General features: G+C 43.5%; 3 non-coding genes across 3 annotated transcripts; 1 reads left to right on the top strand and 2 right to left on the bottom strand.

The window, feature by feature from the left end:
• Nucleotides 1-3,551: 3,551 nt before the first annotated feature.
• On the top strand, nucleotides 3,552-3,624 carry TRNAV-CAC (transfer RNA valine (anticodon CAC)). Its single transcript has one exon. It is a non-coding gene; the product is annotated as a tRNA-Val (tRNA).
• Nucleotides 3,625-6,975: 3,351 nt separating this feature from the next.
• Nucleotides 6,976-7,049, bottom strand: TRNAN-GUU (transfer RNA asparagine (anticodon GUU)). Its single transcript has one exon. It is a non-coding gene; the product is annotated as a tRNA-Asn (tRNA).
• A 10,293-nt stretch (nucleotides 7,050-17,342) lies between these two features.
• Nucleotides 17,343-17,416, bottom strand: TRNAN-GUU (transfer RNA asparagine (anticodon GUU)). Its single transcript has one exon. It is a non-coding gene; the product is annotated as a tRNA-Asn (tRNA).
• Between the last annotated feature and the right edge of the window lie 3,512 nt (nucleotides 17,417-20,928).

Here is a 20,928-nt window from a genome sequence, read left to right as displayed (position 1 = left end):
TGGGCTTGAATCTCTGCATGGTTGTCTACGTTTGGCACAAGCTGCTTAATAGATCTCTAAAGTCACTGCCCCGAATGTGAAAAGGAGATATGACAAAAACCAAGTTGTGTGGAAGAAGATAAATAGGGACACAAGTAAAGGGATTGACCCCTCCAAAGAGTCACCAGCAGTGGACTCAAGCAGAGCATCACCACTTTTCTTTCTTCATCAGTTTTAGGGCTTCACAAATTGCAAGGAAACCAGACCCTTCTGCATCTGCCCCATTATGGTACACCATCAAACTCCTCTGTACACAAAGGAGATGGCTCCTGCGTGCTGAGGCTGAACAAGCAAGCACATCCCCTAGCTGGAAATCGAGCTGGACTGAAGCTATGAAAGACTGAATTCTGACCACTAGACCACTGGGGAATTGACGTCTAGGTCTCTCCTGCCCTCTCATGATAGCAACATTGGAATAGTACTCTAGCTGGTTTCCTCCCCCTATCTTTCCTTGTTTCGCCTGCTCCTCCAGGGATAATCTAAAAGACCCTACCTTCCAAATTTTCTCTAAAAGGCAAGCCCACAGGCGAAACCCCAGGTATCCTGTCCCCCAAGTAGAACGCTTCCTAGGCGGCCAGGTGCCCAAGTCACAGAGGGAATTTGCACCTCTCAGCTACAGCACAGCACTGACCTGGAAACTCACCTTTTCCTTGCAACAAGGAGGAGACCAGGTTGCAGGGAGGAGGCGGCGGGAAGAGAGGCACCCAGAGTGAGGAGGGGGCGAGCACTGAGGATTGACAAAAGGAGGATTCAGACGGAGCAGGAATGCGGACAGGGTGTATGGAGATTTTCAAGCAAGGTCTTGAACAGAACTCCTGGTGTTTCCTCTAGAACATTTGTAACGGACCGTGTTTCCATCTCCATTGGGATCCTTTGTTCCCATCTTTCCAATGCTCTGAGCAAAAACACTTAAGAGTTCTGACTCCAATGTTTTGCTCAACCTCCACATCATGTCAGAATTCATGTTTTCCTGTCAGTCAACTATGGATATTGGTCTATGCTATCCTCCTTGTTCTTGATCTCCGAATTAGAGCAAACTCTCTTGATAAACATGGAGAGGTCAATTAAAATAAGTTATCCTTGTCTCTCTCAAAGTCTTAGGTTCCAGAAGCTTAGTCTCAGAATGGTTGGGTAAATGTGATTCAATGTTTGGGTCTGATAGTGAACAGTCAAGAAAGAATTCTTGAGACATTTTCAGTGCAAAAAGGTGGTTTTATTACAGCACAGGATTAGGACTCATGGGCAGAAAAAGTCACATTTTAACTGTGAGAGGTGACTGATTATGCAGGGTTTTTTTTGTTGTTGTTGTTGTTGTTCCTTCGTTTGTTTATTTTTCAATCCTGTGTGGAGGGGAAGGTGATGTTAGGGCTCCAGGAAATTGAACCTAATGGGTTCCTGGAGATCTGGCTATTATTAAGATGGTGTTTTTCTTGTAAATCAGTAAGACAGTGACAAATTGATGGAATTTCATGTCCTGCATGGCTGTGATCTTTTATCAGTTGACCATGTGTTTTTTTATTTCTTTGTTCTTGGGCAGGAGGATGTCACACATATCCTACCGAGGGTGGGAGGGGAAGGAATATGTGGAGTATCAGTTTGCCTTTCCCTTCTAGAGCTTGCCTTTTGTTATATCATCCCTGGGGTTGGCTTGTCTTTGCACTTTTTCTTTGGCTCTGCCCTCAACTTCAGCCTCTTACTGGTCTGTCCACTCTTTGTACCGCTTCTCCCCTAGAGGAGTCAGGAATCCAACACCTTCCAGTTCAGCCTTCAGGGGAGCTACAGGCGGCACTTTGGTAGATAATGGCAGGATCCTGAGAGGTGCACGTGCGCTCAGAGTGTTTGTGGTTTCTCCAGTGACTGCAAACCTTCACACAACTGTAGAGGGAAGGCAGCTGCTCCCTTTGTTCTGTCCAGGAGGGACCTCAAAAGTGTCTGACAAAACGGAAAAATGATAGATCTTCTCCTCTGACTGGGCAGGGAAACACAGAGATCAAGAAGGGAAAGAAAGGGGGAACATGTCATGAAATTTCCTGATCTAAGTCGGCCTGGTCTGAAAATGCCCTCCCCTCCTACCCACAGTTGCTGATGAGAATGATATGGTCCATTCCTGTCCCCATCTCCAGTTTGAGCCATAGTTGAAAAAGGCCAACGATCTTGGCCTGGTATCTAATAAAGCCATTAGATCTTCAAATTATTAAGTTGCATTTTTGCTCTTTAACAGAGGCAAACCTGAAAACATACCAGACATTACCTTTCTCTGAAAACTATCCTTACTTCTTTGCTAAAATTCACACTCCAAGACCTGTTGAGCAGGAAAACTAAAAAGGCAAATAAAAAATTTGGGGTTTTGCAAAAGTTGAAATAAAACTGCCCAGAAAAAAAGAATCCCAAGACCACTGAGGGAGAAATCCTATGATCATGAAATCTGCATGGGCTGTCCCTGGGTCCTCCACCTTCAGGCAAATTCTGAAATCTCTGTGGTCTGTATTCCACCTGACAGCCTGATCTTCAAGTATATTTAATACAGGCCACAATACATGGTTTGGCCTATGTTGGACATCTTCAAACAGACAAATGACCTAAGGACATCACCTTCTGCTACGAACCTGCTAAAAGACGAAAGTGTGATTAAAATATTGGATTTACAATTGGAGAAAGACAATCATAATATGGTTTCACTCCTACGTGGCGTATAAGAAATAGTGAAAGGGACCATAAGGGAGGAGGGGGAAATTAAATGGGGTAAAATTAGAGGAAGACAAACCATAAAAGACTATTAACTCAGGGAAACACACAAAGGGTTGCAGAAGGAGAGGAGGGTGAGGGGATGTCGTGACTGGTGACCGGCATTAAGGAAAGCATGTGATGGGATGGGCACTGGGTGTGGTATTCTATGTTGGCAAATTGAATTTAAATAAAATTTTGAAAAATAAAATACGGACTTAGTCCACTAGAAAAAGTGACAGCGGCAGGAATGGGAAGGACCGCCTGGGCCGAGGGGACCGCGGAGGAGCGCACAGCGAAGGGCTGGGAAGAGGCGCTCAGGGCCGGGGCCGCCGGGCCCGCGGGGGCGGGGGGAGCCGGTCCCCGGGCTCCTGGGAGGATTCCCAGCCCCGAGCGCTGACCGCCCCGCGGGGACCGCCCCGGCGACCGCCCCGGAGGGCGGGTGACCCCAAGGGGGCGGCGGGGGCGCCTGGGGCTCGGACGCAGCTGACCCGCCCCCCTTCTCCCGGAAGGGGGTCCCAGCACTGGGGTCCCTCCAATCGGATCTGGAAACCCTGCGTTGGATGCGGATCCCGAAGCCGGACTGCCGAGGCCCCCAGAGTCTTGGGCGCCCGGGATGGTGGAGACGCGGAACCCCAGCCGGGCCGCTCGGGGCTGCGGTCCCCCGGCCTGCAGGCTCGCGGGTGCTCCCAGGGGCCTTTGCACTCGGCAAAGAAACTGGTGCGCAGAACAGTAGTGGCAGCACCAGGCTTTTCAGGGTCCTGGCAGAGGGCGCCGCAGGCGGCCTGGTTTCCGTAGTGTAGTGGTTATCACGTTCGCCTCACACGCGAAAGGTCCCCGGTTCGAAACCGGGCGGAAACAGCCCTCTTTCTTACCCCAACTTCTATTCTTGCTCCAAACACACAAAGGACCATGGGCTCGGCCAATGGGGCCTGGGCCTGCTTGCGCAGCTCCCTTTGCCATTCAGAAATAAACAAACAAAACAAACCTCACGCCTGAGGCTGGATGGGGTTCTGCTGCTGCCTGAAAGACTCAGACGCGCCAGCACTTAACAACCTGACTGGCCTCCTTGGTCTGCTCCCCCTCACGCTGGACATCAGGCCAAGAAGAGCACACAGGGCAACCTGGACTTCAGGTTACTTTTACATCCAGAAGACCCCTGATCTGCTCCTCTGGCCCTAAGTCTCCTCTACAGGCTGACGGCTGCTATGGCTATGAAAGCCAACGCGTTCTTCCCTGTGCAGCAACCTTGGGCAGCAACCTTGGCTTTCCCCCCAACCGCCCCCCCCCCACACCCCACCATTACTGAAAGGTAGATTTGCCTGTCAGAACAAAAGAAAACCAACTGCACCTGGGACTCAAGCCAAAGATGCGAAGATTAAGAGCTTTGGGCTCCACCTAATGAGCCCACGGGGACGCCAAAGGAGCCTTTCAGGTACCGTCCTCAGGAGGGCCCTTGGACTAGTTCGAGGTCATGAAGTAGAGGGACTCTGCTCCTTGCCTGCTGAGAGCCAAGGCCGCCCCTTACTCCTAAGGAAACGGAGGCTCAGAAAGAGCGCATGGCCCTGGCTCTGCCACACACAGGGCTAAGCTAGACCAGAATGCAGCACAGGCCAGTGCCCTCGTGGTCAGGCCTCAGAGCCCCAGGTGTGGCTGAGGCTGGGAGAGGTGAGGAGCAGGGGGTAGGGCTGGGAGCCATTGGCAGCTGGATTCAGCCCTGGGCCCATGGGACACCTCCCCACCCCGCTGTTGCTCTCTCTGACTGGGAAATCTAACCTTTATTTTCTGGGTTTTCATCTGCTGGCGCCAAAGCAGGGGTCCCTTTGGGACTACACTCTGTCACTCCTCTAAGGCCAACAAGCAAACTTTGAAACATACAGAGCAAGTTGCAGGAGTGGTAATATACTGTATCCCTCCCCTAAGTGCACCAGTGAACATTTCCCCACATTTACTTTCTCCCTCCATCCTCATATTTACAGACTGGACATCATTTGAAGGCACCTGGCAGACATCTCAAGACAATTGGTTGGGCCGCTCTTGCTCCCTCCCTTGGGCAATGTCCCTCCAAACCAGCATGACCTTTCTTCAGAGGCCAGGGGAGGGCTTTGTCCTCTGGAGGAGACCGGCTTGTCCCTTCAGGAACCAGACATCTCTTGCCTCCAGGCTGCAGAGAAGCTTCAGGCAGGTGGAGTGTTATTTGCCTCTTCCGGGATAGTGCAGGCCAGGTGTGCCCTGTGCTTGTAGGAACAGGATTAGGTGGCCATACCCCCAGCACTGCCTGCCCTCTGGGCTCCTTCTGGTGGGCAGTGGGTCTAGGGTCAGCCTGAGCTCTAGAACCTTCCCACCCCGGGGAGAGACCCTTCAGGGAAGTGCAGCTGCCCCCTTGGCTCCTGCCCTCCTGGCTCTCTCTACCCTACAGGGATCTTAGAGGGTCCTGGCCCAGCCAAAGCTGTAGAATCCTTTCCTGGGGTGGGAGGGGGAAGGGAGCAGGTGGAAAATTCTCCAAAGGGAAGGGGAAAGTTTTCAAGAGCTTTCTGGAATTATCTGCATCGGTGCTGTCAGGTAGGTGGCTGCCCTGTGATGATGGAGCTTAGTCTTGTCCTGCCTTGAGTTGGTCCCAGCTCCAGTCTGAGTCCAAACAGACACAGGCAACCTGATTTGAGGTGTGTATTCAATTGTGCCTCTCCCCAAAGTGGGGTAGTGACCGAGCTTCTATTTCTGGGACCCCCACTGGGGGTCCAAAGATGCTATTGATGGGGTTTCCTTCCTTCCTTCCTTCCTTCCTTCCTTCCTTCCTTCCTTCCTTTCTTTCTTCCTTCTTTCTTTCCTTCCTTGTTTTCTTCCTTCTCCCTCTTTCTTTCCCTCTCTTTCTTTCTCTCTTTCTTACTTTCTTCTGGTGTTATTTTTAAGTAATCACTACACCCAAGGTGTGTCAGCTAGAGCTCACAGTCCTGAGATCAAGAGTGAAGAGTCCCATGCTCTACCAAGTGAGCTAGCCAGGTGCCCCTCACATTTCCTTTCCCGCTGAATCTGTGACTCAGGGAAGGAAACAAAAACAAAACCAAGAAATAGTTTAGCTGTAGATAAATTAGTCGTCTCAGTGCTAGGTACAAGAACAAAAAATCAGGTGGACAGTAAGGATGAATCTCAAATACTTAAACACTTCAAAGGATTTTAATATTTTCTATATAATGGCACAGAAGATGTATATATCATGTCATATTTCATAAAAGGACTCCTAGTGTGCATCAGATTGGTTTGATGATTTTGATCTAAAAACTGCTTTATGTTGCCTTCTAGATTTACTAATAATGCAGAAAATATTGGTAGATAGTATTGTAGTTGATACAAGTCTTGGGCTTATTTTCTCTTCAAACTCCTAGGGACACTTAGCTGCCTAAATTTCCTCTACTGGTCTAACGAACACACTTTCCTTCCAATACTATTTAAGAGCTTATACGATACCAAAGTATGTATTTCAGTAAGTTACATATATAATAAAATTTAATGGAGATTATGTCTTATAATTCTGGCCATCATACTGACTTATTATTCTTACAGTTTGGGGGTGGGGGTGGGGACGGCGGGTAAACCTTTTAAGGTATCTTATATAAATCCGAACATGCATTTCTCCATCATTTGACAAGTCAATCTGCAATTTCAAGGTCTATTGTCATCTTTAAGTTCTTCCAATGATATTAAATTGGAGGAATGTGAAGAGGTAGGAGATGGCTTGGAGGGAGGCTGGTAAGTTACAGGTGTGTGCTGCTATGAAGCCTGAAGCGGTCGCTGAAATAACAAAAGAAAGAGTTATAACTAACCCGTCAACAGGGAAAAACAAATTGGATGATATAGGAACTGTGGAAAGACTATGTTAGAGTAATTGCTCTTCCGGGCCTCTACCCTGCAGAAATATTTGTCAAGTGGCCAAAAATATGTGCACGAGAACGAGGATGACAGCCGTTATCTGTAACCATAAACACCTAGGACCAACTTACCGGAGAGTATAAGGAAAGGGACAAAGGATGGCAGCAACTGCACTGTTAAAAGGCATTTAGAGGGTTGCAGCCCTTCGAGGATTTCCGGATTCTCAGCCATGGGTTTTCCTCCTCCAGAGTCCGCGATGGCCTTATGGCCGGCCTCGGCCTTGGCGTCAGTCCTCCGGTTGTGCCCCTGCCAAAGGACGTTTTCTAGGTTCTAAAAAGGCCACCTCGTCCCTGGGTGGGCTCGAACCACCAACCTCTCGGTTAACAGCCGAGCGCGCTAACCGATTGCGCCACAGAGACCTGCAGGCAGTTCCTGCCCACATCCCAGGAGAGAGTGAGCTGTCACTCATAGCCTTGCCTAGAGCACATATGTTAATATTTCCTGAACTAAGGAACATAATCTTATGCACCCAGGATTTAAAAACATATACTAATCAGGGAAATAGAATTTTTTGAACAGTTTAGGAAAACAGAAAACTGTACCTGTGTAAACGAGTCTAGTGAAAAACATAAGAAAAACTTTTTTTTTTTTTTTAAATACATGATATGGTGGAAATGAGACCAACTGTGTCGGAAATCCCCAACACAAGACTAAATACTGGTAATCATAATGGATTCAAGTCTTGTACACATGTGTATGAAAGTAAATTCCAGTTACAGTAGTGTAGTAGACAGAAAGGGGGTAAATCTTAAGAGTAGAACAAATCTGTACCAAGCTAATCATGAAATAACTAAAAGGAGGGAAAATATTGAATTTCAGAATTTTTCCTTTAGTGCCTGTGGTTTTTGGTCACACCACTTTGCAGAATGAAGAGGTAGACCAGATGAAGAGTGGTGGACAGCAAAGCAAAGTTATTGAGCAATAGTACACGCTTCCCAAGAGGGAAGGGAACAGAGAAGTTTGCCCTCAGAGTTTCTACATCTAAGGTTTTTATGAGATCATGGCTGGATGTTTTAATCTGATTAACCCTCCTTGCACCTGTCACCCAATCAGGTTTTTGTCCACATACTCATCTACCTATCAAGTAGTTGTTTGTGTGGGAAAGGGCGGAGTGCTCCTCTCAGGATGGTGTGGAATAACAGGATGAGGTCTTTTTCCTTTTAAGGGTAGTTTATTCTTAGGATGGTGCCCCTTGCCTTGCCCTGGCCTGCCTTTCTCCCAACTATCCTCCATTAATATGATTCTCAGACAAAGGCAAAGGGTAAAAAGTTTTAAACTGAATGGAGGTGTGTTAAAAAAAAAACAAAATTCAACAGAGTACATTTGAAGATCTAATTCACTTTACTAAGTGATTCATGAACTGGGCAGAATGCCATCTAACAAGTAGGGATGGGAGCTTCAAGATGTTATACAAAATGTTTTTTATAGGAAAGAGAGTGGGACGAGAAGGTATTAGCAAAAGGAAAGGAAAGATTGATTAGCAATCTCTTTCAAAGGATTGTTTCAGGTAAGGTCACAGCAGGGAGTCTAATTAGGTGCATTACCTTATTTTCCTTTAAGGAAAGGAGAGGGCCCATAGGACATATTGCTGACCAGAGAAGTCTAGATTGATTGGCTTAGAATTCTACTCTTGGAGAGACTGAAACTGCCATTAAGTCTTGGTTTGCTGTCCTGGGGGCAAGTGGCACCATGTTGGGCCTATGGATTTCTTTTTCACAGAAATAATGGTCTTGTCCATCTGAAATGTAATCAAACTGCTTTGCCCTGAACTGGCTTTCTTTCATGGTAAAGAAAAGACATCTTGAAGTTAATTTTCACTTATTTGCCCTTTAAAACACAGGAGATTAAAAGAAGGATCACACAATGTTTGCCTTTTCCAGAGACTCAAAAGTGGTCAGATAAGAAAAGTTCAAGTGTTGTTAGAGGCAATTTGTCAGGTTCTAACAGGATGCCTGGAGGCCAACAAAGAGAAAGTCAGAGCCAGCTATCAAGAAAGTCAGGCTTATCCAGGTAACACTTCAAAACAAAGCCACCCAGAAGCTGGATCAAACCAAACAGCTCCAAGATGGGTGACAAAGTGGTTTGGAAACCTGACCAAATAAGGAAGAAAAGATGAGACACTCTGCTTCTGAGAGATCCCCACTCCAAGTAATAAATATTCCACCCCCTAGTCAACAACTTTCAATAAAAGATAGAAACCCAAACCCCAAGGAGTATAACTTGTTCTCTCTCTCTGTCTCATATCTCAAGAGTATACTTTTGACTTTAATAAACTTTTCTACTAACCAAAAAATATATTTAAAAAATTAAAAAAAAAAACAAAAACTTTCTTACTTGTGTCCGTCCCTCTTCTGCTGTGCTGTGTGTCTGTCCTTGAATTCCTTCTTGTGACAAGACCCAGAATCTTTGCCAACATCTTTGGGATGGGCTGGATCAAAGACTAAGGGCCCAGGGTGTCCTCAGTTCACCTGGCAAGAGTATCACACAGATTTTCATTAGTAACTTGGGCACATTCCCAAGCCTTCTTGAATTGTTGCTGGGTCCCGAACACCTTTTTGGGAGAAGAATTGGTGACCATAAGTCCATGCCAGTGGATGTTCTAGAGAATCAATAGCTGGGTTTGTAGTCTAGTCTCTGGGCCAGGCTTCCAATTTAGGGTAGAAGATAGATAGAATTTTTACCTTATGATAAATAGAATTGATAGAATTTTTATGTTAAAGCCCCTTAGTTTCCAGAAGCTGCTAGAACCAGACTTTAGCAATCATATTGTGAAACTTATGGTGGATAAGAGGGCTAAATATTTTGGTTGTGCTCCCCCTGAGTATGCTTGGTTCTTAATGTAGTAAGTAGTGATTCACATCCACCTAGGGACTATTCCCGGCAGAGTCATTCAACTTGTTTCATCCCATTCTTTTATCCTTTCTTTGATTGGTGGTTACTCTTAAGTAATTTATTCTTGGTGTTCTCGTCCCGTTTTTTCCACATAGAGATCTTGTGATTTCTCTGATTTTCTCCACCTCTTCATGTTCATAAGTCTGGCTAAAGTTAGAAACCCACACAAAGACAAGTCACACAGCTGGAACAACCCCATCTACTTCCACCTGATCCAATTTTGAGTTCTACAGCTGATGAGTATCATGTGGAAACTCTTGTGGGGCAGGAAGTTTTAGGGGTGGAACAGAAGGATTTATGTAAATGCAGCTATCTTTCCTAGATTTCCAGGGGAGCAATTCCCTAAAGAAATTTTTGTCGGGATGCCTGGGTGGCTCAGTGGTTTAGTGCCTGCCTTTGGGTCCCACATCGGGTTCCCTGCATGGAGCCTGCTTCTCCCTCTGCCTTGTGTATCTCTGCCTCTCTCTCTCTCTCTCTCTCTCTGTGTGTGTGTGTGTCTCTCATGAATGAATAAATAAGATCCTAAAAAAACATTTTTTTTGTCTTCTCTAAGTAACCTGCACATGACTTCATGTTGCAACTCTCATTGTATAAGAATTCCCCATTAAAAAAAAAAAAGAGAGAAATTCCCCATATGCATGTTTGACTAGCTAAGCTGGTTTCTTTATTTACTTTCTGATTCTTGTCCCACTAAAGTTTGAACTTTGCTTCTGAACTGCTAGTCCAGAGCTTTGATCCCTGGACCTAAAGATAATGTTGGGAAGAGATGGTTCATAAAACTTGTGGAGAAACAAAAATTAACTGTCAGAGAAAAACATGCAGTATGGATTCATTCACTCTGTGAACCAGATATGGTTGTAATGTCCAGTGAATTTTCTTAATCTAAGAGTGCCAAAAATTCTTCCCCTTACATCTGTCTCTGAAGTTCAGAGACTTACCAATGCATCATATGCTTCTTGACTTCTTCAATTAACTGAATCACAGTATTCTTAGAACTTCTAGGGAGAGCTAAGCTATGCCTTTGGAGTTTAAATCCAATATAAAATGGTGTAACTTCCAACTAGATCCCTTTGATAATTGGGTTTAACAAAGAAGTTCCTCTGGCTTTCATGTTCAGTATGTGAACCATGCTTCATGGTTTCTTTCTTTTTTTTTTCTTTTCTTTAAGATCTTATTATTTACTCATGAGAGACACCCAGAGAGAGAGAGAGAGAGAGAGAGAGAGAGGCAGAGACACAGGCAGAGGGAGAAAGAAGCAGGCTCCTCGCAGGGAGTCCGTGTGGGACTCGATCCTAGGACTCCAGGATCACACCCTGAGCCAAAGGCAGATGCTCAACTGCTGAGCCATCCAGGCACCCCATGCCTCATGGTTTCAACTGGGGTTGGGTAGGGGGTAAAAAAGAGATTGATTGATACTATGGAATGATACTTTAAGGGAGCAGAGATGAAATTTCATTTCTACCCTTCCCCTCCCTTCTCCATATATATCCCACCTATTACCACTTATTCCCAACCCTAAAGACTCATCCAGGACCCTTTACTACCATACATCCAGGCAAAACTTTATGCTTATTTTATTCTCTACCCTTCCCAATTGCTCTACTAGAATATCTCTTCTTTGTAGACTAATTCTACCTGTCCTGCTAAATTCCTTTTCTTGTCTCAGAAAGAGAGAGAATTATTTTTTTAAAGATTTATTTATTTATTCATGATAGACATAGAGAGAGGCAGAGACACAGGAGGAGGGAGAAGCAGGCTCCATGCTGGGAGGCCAACGCGGGACTTGATCCCGGGACTCCAGGATCATGCCCTGGGCCAAAGGCAGGCGCCAAACCGCTGAGCCACCCAGGGATCCCCAAGAATTATTTTTTTATTCATTTGTCCACTCTTGAATTAATTAACAACTGTAGCTTGAACATTGTGTTAGGTTTTGCAGATGTATTAGGCACTTGAACGCACAATTGGCTTCCTAGGAATTTCCAATATTTTGGAAGATAGAGATAAGTAGACAATTATTTCATTGGGGGAATTATTAAGATCAAAATGTAAATAAACACATTAGGGGGCATCTATCTTAGTTTAGGGGGTCAGAAAGATCTTTCAAAGGAAATGACTGCTGAAATTAGTTTTGAAAAATGAGAATGAATTAGAATAATGAAAAGGAAGCAGTGAGAGACTGTTCCCAATAGAGGGAACTGCGTCCCTGGAAGGGCAAGAGTGGCCAATATGTGAAATAGTTCACAGCTACCAGAATTGAAAACTGACAAGAGATACTAGGATGCTGAACATGGAGGGATACAGATCATAAGTTATTAGACATTTTAGTGAAGGAATATGGGGGATACTAAATAGGTTTGGTCTGCAGGTATATAGATTTAGGGTGTAGAAGAATCACTCAGAATGCAGTGTGGCAAAAGATTGGAGTAGACTAGACTGGCTATAGGCAGGCCAACTTTATACTGTTTGGATCAAAGGAGGTTAGAGCACAGGATGCCAGGTGTTGGCCAAACATATAGGTACTTTCATAAACACCAGAAGAGTTTATGATAGAATGTCTGATTATGAGTGAGAGAGTGAGCGAGTTCTCCTCACAAGGTATTTGGGCAGGGATCCCTGGGTGGCTCAGTGGTTTGGCGCCTGCCTTTGGCCCAGGGTGTGATCCTCGAGTCCCACATTGGGCTCCCTGCATGGAGCCTGCTTCTCCCTCTGCCTGTGTCTCTGCCTCTCTCTCTCTCTCTCTCTGTCTCTTATGAATAAATAAATAAGATCTTTAAAAAATTAAAAATCAAAGCAACAACCAAAAAACCAAGACATTTGGGCAGAAACTACATGATGTGTCAAGAGTGGGAAAGATTCTTGCACCAGTTGTCTCTTTCAATCTTTTCAATTCTAAGATCGTTTTTTTCTGTGCTTGACAATTCTTTCACCTAACAAGTTTGTTGGTTTAAGATGATTTCACACTCACCTTAATGTGAATTATCATGAAATCTTATCACATGTCCTCCATTACTGAGGAAAAATTATTAATTAACTGTGCCTTGAGAAAGTCTGGAGGGCACACCAGGCCAGGAGATGTGCTTGTACAGAGGGTACCTGGTAGAGGGTTGGGGTCAGGAAGGGGCCAGCCTGACCCTAGGGAAGAATTTGTATAAGAGAGTCATGGGAAGTAATTTTGGATAGAAAGAGGGGTCACAAGTTAGAAGAAATGCAAAGGCAGGATGAGGAATTTAGAGTTTGTGTAGTAGATGGTAGAGTGTAAGTTTTCACAAAGAGGGTGAGGACATGAGAACAGGGCTTTTGGGTAATAAGATTAGAAAGACATTTGATAGTGTGGAGATGCCAGAATCAGAGAAAGCACTTAGGAGAGTGCATGAATCCAGACATCAATGATGAGGCTCTGATATAAGGTACTATCAGGATGACTGAGTGTAAGAGATATGTGAAAGACATTTTTAAGAAAAACTTAAACCTTGGTAAGAATGAGGATGTTTAGAGGGGAGGAGAGAGGAGCACCTCATTTCCCTTCAAAGCTGACATGTGGCTATTTGAAAACTTTAGTCAACCAGTGTGTGAGAATATACATTCATTTCACAGTAGGACTAGACATGTTTTTGATTATAGGGTAGCACCTCAGGCTCCACTGGAGGGGTGTGTGATATAAGGGCTGTGTGGTGTATTGTTCTTTAAAGAACCACGGAATTCTGATTCTGAAACCCTTCAGACCTCTACTTTGCTGATAAGGGACTTGGACCTCTACTACATTACTTATTGCTGCTTGTATCCAGTGTTTGGAAATAGAAGTATGTTGATTATAAGTGAATGGGTGAAAGGTAGTCAAAAATTACACACAGCAAGACATTTGAAAGATTTTAGAAACCTGACAAATTCACATAATTTGTTCCCTGGTCTACAGTTCCCCAATCCCCTATTTTCATGGTATCTAGAGCCTTAAGGCCCTGCTTTCTCCTCTGCTTTTAGTTTATTCCTATGGGGAGAGATTAACAACTCTTTCTGTCCCATCCCCTCCTATCTTTGTAGAACTTTCTCTTTAGGTTAGAGTACAAAAGATAAAGTTACTGAATAATAGGTGTAACTTTGTCAATCCAAAGTGCTCTAGACTCAAGTGGGTGATTTTCATCACTGGAAAACTCTATGTTCCACCTATATGCTGCTAATGGAGCACTTTGTAGGGTTTTGTTGTTGTTGTTGTTTGTTTGTTTTTACTTTGTAGGATTTTAAAGAAATCTCACACTTTAATTGAATTTTTTGGCTGGTAATTGTATTGTGGAGCAGTTCTGGAATTCTTTTGAATTTATTATAAGACAGAACAAATGAGTAAAATGCTAATACTGTGGGAATCAGTGTTCTCACTGTGAGAGAAGAAAAAAATATGTATGTCATGGGAAAGGAAGAAGGACCTGTGTGATAATGGTGTGATAATGGTTTGAAATCAGAGATATCTGTATGATCTCTTGTTTTTATTGCTGAGTGGCAATGACACCACAGTATCAGTGAGAACAGCTACCAGCCAGATCCTGGATTCCGAATAATAGCATTATCCTCTATAATGACTCCAGGATTTTGAGAAATGACTGATTCCAAGTTTGGCTATAGAAAGAATTAAATCCTATAAAATATAGTTGTGCATAAATCAATAAAATACCAAGATTGATGTGGACATGCCAATTGCACGTAGATACTGACTTGGGAGAACTCATATTGGCTACAGTTGTTTGTCATCTATTGCCTAGCAGAGATGAAATTCTGTCCACTACCAACTGTTCATCATAAGAAGTTTCACAGTTTCAAACCCCAAAACATCCACAATGATGTTACTGATGGAGGGGAATATCAACCATGTACAAATAAGATAGAATTAGGTAGACAGATAGATATTAAATCCAAGAACCTATTTAAAATGTAAAGCCAAAGCTTTCATTTTTATTCATGAGATTCAACACAAGGACCCATGGAACATAAGCTGAAAGATCCTGGTCTGCATAGATGCCTTATCAGATATTGAATTCTGTTGGCTCTGACGATTTGTATAAGTGGGATAATTTTTGCAGAAATAACTAAACACTGGCAGGAGAAAATAAGGAGTTAGTTGTCAGCATGCTAGTTTACCCTTACATAGGAGGGAGAACGGTTATTAGATTCTTCACATCCAACAAAGATAAAAATACAATTTATAAAGAAAAGGGAGGATTAAATGTCTGAAAACAGCTAGTTCTTTTCCTACTGGATAAACTTCTTGACAGGAAATTGTCAGAGAGGACACTCTGGCCACTCTTTTCTGGACACAGTTTATTGGAAGACTTTCTAAACATCTTAGAAGTTTGCTGAACAAATGTAATAGGATATCTCTTCAAGTGTCTTTCTGTTGTTCCTCTCTCTTGGTTAAGTCAGGAGGACACTGCTCCCCTTGCTAGAGTATCAGATGTATAGAAAGTTTGTTGTACAGACAAAAGTATGAAGAAAAAGGCTCTCTCATTGAGTTTAAAAAATATATTGGAACTCTTACTGAACTCAAACTAAGAAAATACAGAGAAGCCTTCAGTTTCTAGGAGAGGTGAGGTAACAGAAACCAGAATTCGTTTCCTGCCTGAAATCCCCCTAGGGGATTTAAGTAGCAACCCTTGAAAGATGAGAATGAACAGGTGAGCCCCATGATTGTCCCAGCTCACATTGTCAGGTGCAGAACTGTTTCCAGAGGAGGTACAAAGAAGGGATCTGAGGCAGATGAAGAGATTGTGTGAGAGGATGAAGCCGAGGTCTGAGGAGAGAGAAACAGCCAGAGTTCATAGCCCCAAGTTCCAGTGAGGAGAGAGCTGAGGAGAGAGAGAATCCAGAGGTACAGAGGTTTTATCTCCAGTACTCAGTATAGAGTACGGATCAGTAAGTCCATGAAGAAACTACCTGAGGTCAAGGAAAGAAACGTGTGAAAAGATCATGGAACAGGGCTTGGAGCTCACACAGGGCAGGAGACAGTGCCTATTCCCACCAGGCAGACTGGAGCTACTCATAATTTGTACTGCTTCAGTAGTAGGAAATAATCAGCCCTAGAATGAACCACCTAAAAAAATCATAAAAGCAAGATCCAAAAGGATCAGACAGTGCATAAATCAATTCATTGTACCTCTTCATTGGTAGGAATTGCGTTGAATGTATAGAAATGTAGCATAGATGTTTTAACACTATTTGTTCTTCTGATCGGAAGATGAACTTTGATAATGTCTAGCATCCAATCAAAGAATGCCAGGCAGCAAAGAGGCAGGAAAACATGACCCATGAGAAGAATAATCAATCAGTTCAAATTGAACCAGAATTGACATGATGTTAAAATTATTGGAGAGGACTTTAAGACAGTTATTATGACTTACTATCTATGTTTGAAGAGTTCAGTAGAAATGTGGAACATACAGAAATGGCCAGAATGAAGTTTAGAGATACAAACCATGATATCTGAGATAATAAATTCACCAGATGGAATTATCAGATTAGACATTACAGAAAAAAAGATTAGGGAACATAAAACCATGAACATTTGAAGATATGCAAAATGAAACTCAGAGTCACGAAAACATTTTTTTAATGAGTGGTAGGACAACTTTAAAAGGCCTGACATATAAATAATTGGAGTTCCTAAAAAAAAAAAAAAAAATCCACAGAACCAAATGAGCCCTGAGCACAAGAAACATGAATACCACATCTAATCATATCATAATTAAGTTGCTCAAATACATTGAAAAAGATAAAACCTCCCAAGCAGCCAGAGAAAAAAGACATGGTACATACAGAAAACAAAAATAAAAGGACAGAGTTCTCATTAGAACCAGCACTAGTGAGAATACCGAAAACATCTTTAAATGACTTAGGGGAGCAGGCAAGGTGGAATTCTATGCCTCTTCTCCACCCCAAAAAGTCTTTCAGAAATGAAGGGGAATAATGACATTCACAGACATACAAATGCTGGAAGACTACATCACCAGGACTCTCCAGGAAGAAGGCATTGATACCAGATGAAAATCTATATGTACCCAAAGGGATAAAGGATGACAGAAATTGCCATCTGCATGATGCAATTATGAGTTATTATTAATAATAACTCAATTAATAAAATGAGTTCTTATTACATAAATCTGTTTAAAAACATGACAGTTTAAGCCAGAATGTAACAATGGATTGTGGATTTTATAACATGTAAAGTAAAACACATGATAACAATAGCATAAAGGCTAGTAGGGGAGAAATGTGAAGAGGTAGGAGATCCCTTGGAGGGAGACCGATGAGTTGTGGATGTATGCTATAAAGCCTAAAACAGTCGCTGAAATAACACCACCACCACCACCACCGCCACCACCACCGCCGCCGCCGCCGCCGCCGCCGCCGCCAACAACAACAAGAGTTATAGCTAACCAGCCAACAAAGGAGAGAAAATGGAATCATGTAAAAACAATGGTGGAATGCTTTTCCAGGACTCTACAGAAATATTTGCACAAGTGTCAAAGTTGTGTGTACAAGAATGACTACGGCATTGTTTGTAATATTAAAAACATAGAACCAAATTAATTTCAAAAGTACATAAGGCTTAAATAAACACTAGCACACGTGATAGAAGAAGCTCCTATCGAGGCAGGAGGCAGGACAACCTCGGTTGTCCATATTGCTTTCTAGCACATTTGCTCCTCCCAGGATCTGGGATGGGATAACCTTCCCCTGAAGGATATCCTAAGGTCGCTTCTCCAGCGAGAACGCCCCGTCCCTGGGTGGGCTCGAACCACCAACCTTCCGGTTAACAGCAGAACGCGCTGACCGGTCGCGCCACAGAGACCGGCGAGAGCGCACCCTCTCCGCGCGATGCAGAGCACGCACTCAGCTCCAAGGGGAGCATCGCCTTTGCAGGACCGGACGCGGCCTCCAAAGCTTTTCAGAAAACTCCGCGGGAAGAATCAAGGCTGGGTGTTCGCCGAGCGTCGGGTGATTCGGAAGGCAAAGGGCAATCCGCGGAACTGCGGCGGCTGTGCGGGAACCAGAAAGATAAAGGGGGGCGTTGGGGGACGGTGGGGGGCGGTGGGGGGCGGGGGCGAGAGCGGGAAAAGAGGAAACGCGCAAAGGAGCGAAAGCAAGGAGAGGTACGGGTGAGGCGAAGAGCCTGCTAGGAAGCTTGCAAAAAGGCCCAGGCCGGGACCTGAGATAAGAAAATTGTTTTATTATGTAGCAGCAGAATGGGGAGGGGGAAACCGAGAAGAGTATGAAAGAAAACGGCACGAACATCTGTAAGTGTCCAAGAATGAAACAGCAAAAAAGAAGTGTGAATATTTTTACATCGAGAGATTGTTGGAAGTGCGGTGGCTGCCGCAGGACTGTGGGCGTCGTGCCCGCATGGTAGCTCGTGGCCTCGTGGCTGCAGCGACCGCGCTTCAAGCCGAGTGGCGGTAGAGAAGCGTCTGACCTGTCTTTCGGGCTGCTCTTGAGCCCAGCACCAGCTGTGCATCTTAGGGGGCGGCAGTCGGAACAGGGGATACTTAGGAGCGGAGCACACTGCCCACCCCACGGCGCGACGGGGTCAGAAGAGGAGTAAATCCCACAGTGCACACACCCTCAGGCGTCAGCGAAAGCGAATGAAAGCTTGGAAGTTTCCTTGTCTCTCACTGCTGAGCAGAAAACATCCCCAAAGGTGAAAAACTGCCTTTCAAGGAGACTGGCCTATAGCTTTCACTAATGAAATAGTATCCTCATAGTCTTTTTTTCTGGTAAAGATATTTCAAGTTTGGTGTGTGTGTGGGGGGAGGGTTACACTAAATGAGAACGAGGTTTTTCGAGTTTAGGATAAAATGCATACAAGTTGTCATGGTCTACCTCAGCTTGTTTCCACCTGCCATCAGCTTTTTTTTTTTTTAATGGAAACAGTAAACTATTGATCTATAGCTCACATAGAGTAAAAATCAGAGATCTATAATGCACACTTTGTTGAATGTGGGCAACGGTAATCATCACCCAAATCAAATTATGAGAAATTGCCATAATCCCAGAAGTGTATGTTGAACCCCAGGTAATTCATACCCTATCTTGCTTAATTACTAGTTTGAGGTCTGTTTGCTATTCTTTCTTTAAAAAATATTTTATTTGTTTATTCATGAGGGACACACAGAGAGGCAAAGACATAGGCAGAGAGAGGAGAAGCAGGCTCTGTGCAGGAAGCCCAATGTGGGACTCAATCCCAGGACTCCAGGATCACACCCTGAGCCAAAGGCAGACACTCAAATGCTGAGCCACCCAGGCATCCCTCTATTTGCTCTTCTTGAGGTTACTATTGCTTATTCTTGAAATTCAAATGAATGAATGCTTATATTTTGCATTTGCCTTTTTTGCAACATTATGTTTATTAACTATATCCATATTGATGCATACATCACTTCTTAATTTTGGTATTACTGGAATACTTTAGTGTTATTTGGTATTAATTAATGCTATTGATGAATATTCTTAGTGTTTTGATGACTATTCTGTAGCAGTCTTTCTGTGTACTTGTGCATCAATAGATGCATTACATCATGGAGTAGGTATGAGTTCAACTTTATTAGAAATTGCCAATAGTCCTCTAGAATGGTTTTGAACCAGTAACTACTGCAATTGCTCCACATTCTTATCAGCATTTGGTATACTAATCCTTTTAAATATAGCCATGCTGCAGGGTGTGTAATATTATTTCCTTGTTTTTTATTTTATTTTTTTAAAGATTTTATTTATTTATTCACGAAAGACACATGGAGAGAGAGGCAGAGACATAGGCAGAGGGAGAAGCAGGCTCCTTGCAAGGAGCCTGATGTGGGACCTGATCCTGGATCCTGGGATCATGCTTTAAGCCGAAGGCAGACACTCAACCACTGAGCCACTCAGGTGCCCCTATTTCCTTGTATTTTAATTTGTATTTCCCAAGTAAGTAAAAAATATCAAGAATAAAATTTTAGAAGAGCCTTCACACCTTGAACTCACCACCCTGAGATCAAAATCTGAGCTGAGCTCAAGAGTTGGACACTTAACCGACTGAGCCACCTAGGCACCCCTCAAGAATGTTTCTTAGAACTTATGGTCATTAGGATATCTTACTTTGTGAAGATAGTCTATTCAAATATTTTAAAAAAATATTTTGCCTACTTTTATTTGGTTTACATTTTTATGACTGATTTATAAAAACTCTTCATATATTTGAATAATCAAGACATCTTTTTTTTTTTTTAAGATTTTAGTTTTTCACGAGAGACACAGAGAGAGAGGCAGAAGGAGAAGCAGGCTCCTCGCAGGGAGCCTGATGTGGGACTCCATTCCTGGACCTGGGATCACGCCCTGAGCCAAAGGCAGCCGCTCAACCACTGAGCCACCCGGGAGTCCCAATTGAGACTCTTAAAGTAATATGGCTAATATAGTTTATTAGTTTGCAACTTAACTTTTGACTTTCATATGGTGATTTTTATGAGTACAAGTCTTTAATGTGGATGAAATCTTTTTTGTTTCATTTTTTCTTTTATATTTATGGCTTTTTAAGTTCTATAAGAAATTCTTGTACCAAATATTGTGAATGTATTCTCCCAAATTCTCTATAAGCTATAGAATTTTAGTTTTAATTCAAAAAAATCTGTGACATTCTCAAAACCAAAATATTCTTGGGAGCCAGCAATAACAATGCATAGAAAATACTTCTAAAACACTCTTCGTGGAATCCATTAGGCTCCCATACATGCAGGAATGATGGTATTAGCATTCTCCATGATTACAGGAAGATTCAGAAATTATCCTCCAAACCTGTCAAGTGCTGAGTGAGAATGACTCTTTTGGAAATCTTTACAACACAGTTTCTGTCTAGTTGCGATGGCTGTTTACTGGATCCAGCGAAAGTCTGCAGAGATAACTTGCACAGGTATTTTCTGGATTACGTTCTTCCCAAGCTATCTCCAGTGATTCCTCCACAGTATTTGACTTCCTTTAGATGGCATTTTATTTTTTAGACGGCATTTATTTTACTTTATTTTATCTTTATATTTTTAGATAGCATTTTTAAAAGCCTTATCTGAGAAAGCATCATGTAAACACACACACACACACACATGCACAAACTCACATTTATCACATTTGAACACGGACCTCTCTCACACATTCCCCTTCCTCGTCCATCCGGGGCACGGACCTGACCCACAGTCTATCCAGGACCGATTCCAGGAGGTCCTGGGATTGGATCCAACATCCCACAGGATTGACAACTCTACCCATTACCTATATCATCTCCTTCTCCCGACCTTGATGAGCATTTGCGGCTACCTCCCGCCCACCTTATACGCTGCCTGT

This window comes from Canis aureus, chromosome 12 (genome assembly GCF_053574225.1).
Source record: "Canis aureus isolate CA01 chromosome 12, VMU_Caureus_v.1.0, whole genome shotgun sequence".
NCBI lineage: Eukaryota > Metazoa > Chordata > Mammalia > Carnivora > Canidae > Canis > Canis aureus.
Note: the sequence above shows the minus strand (reverse complement) of the source record. Positions and strands in the feature narration are given on the sequence as shown.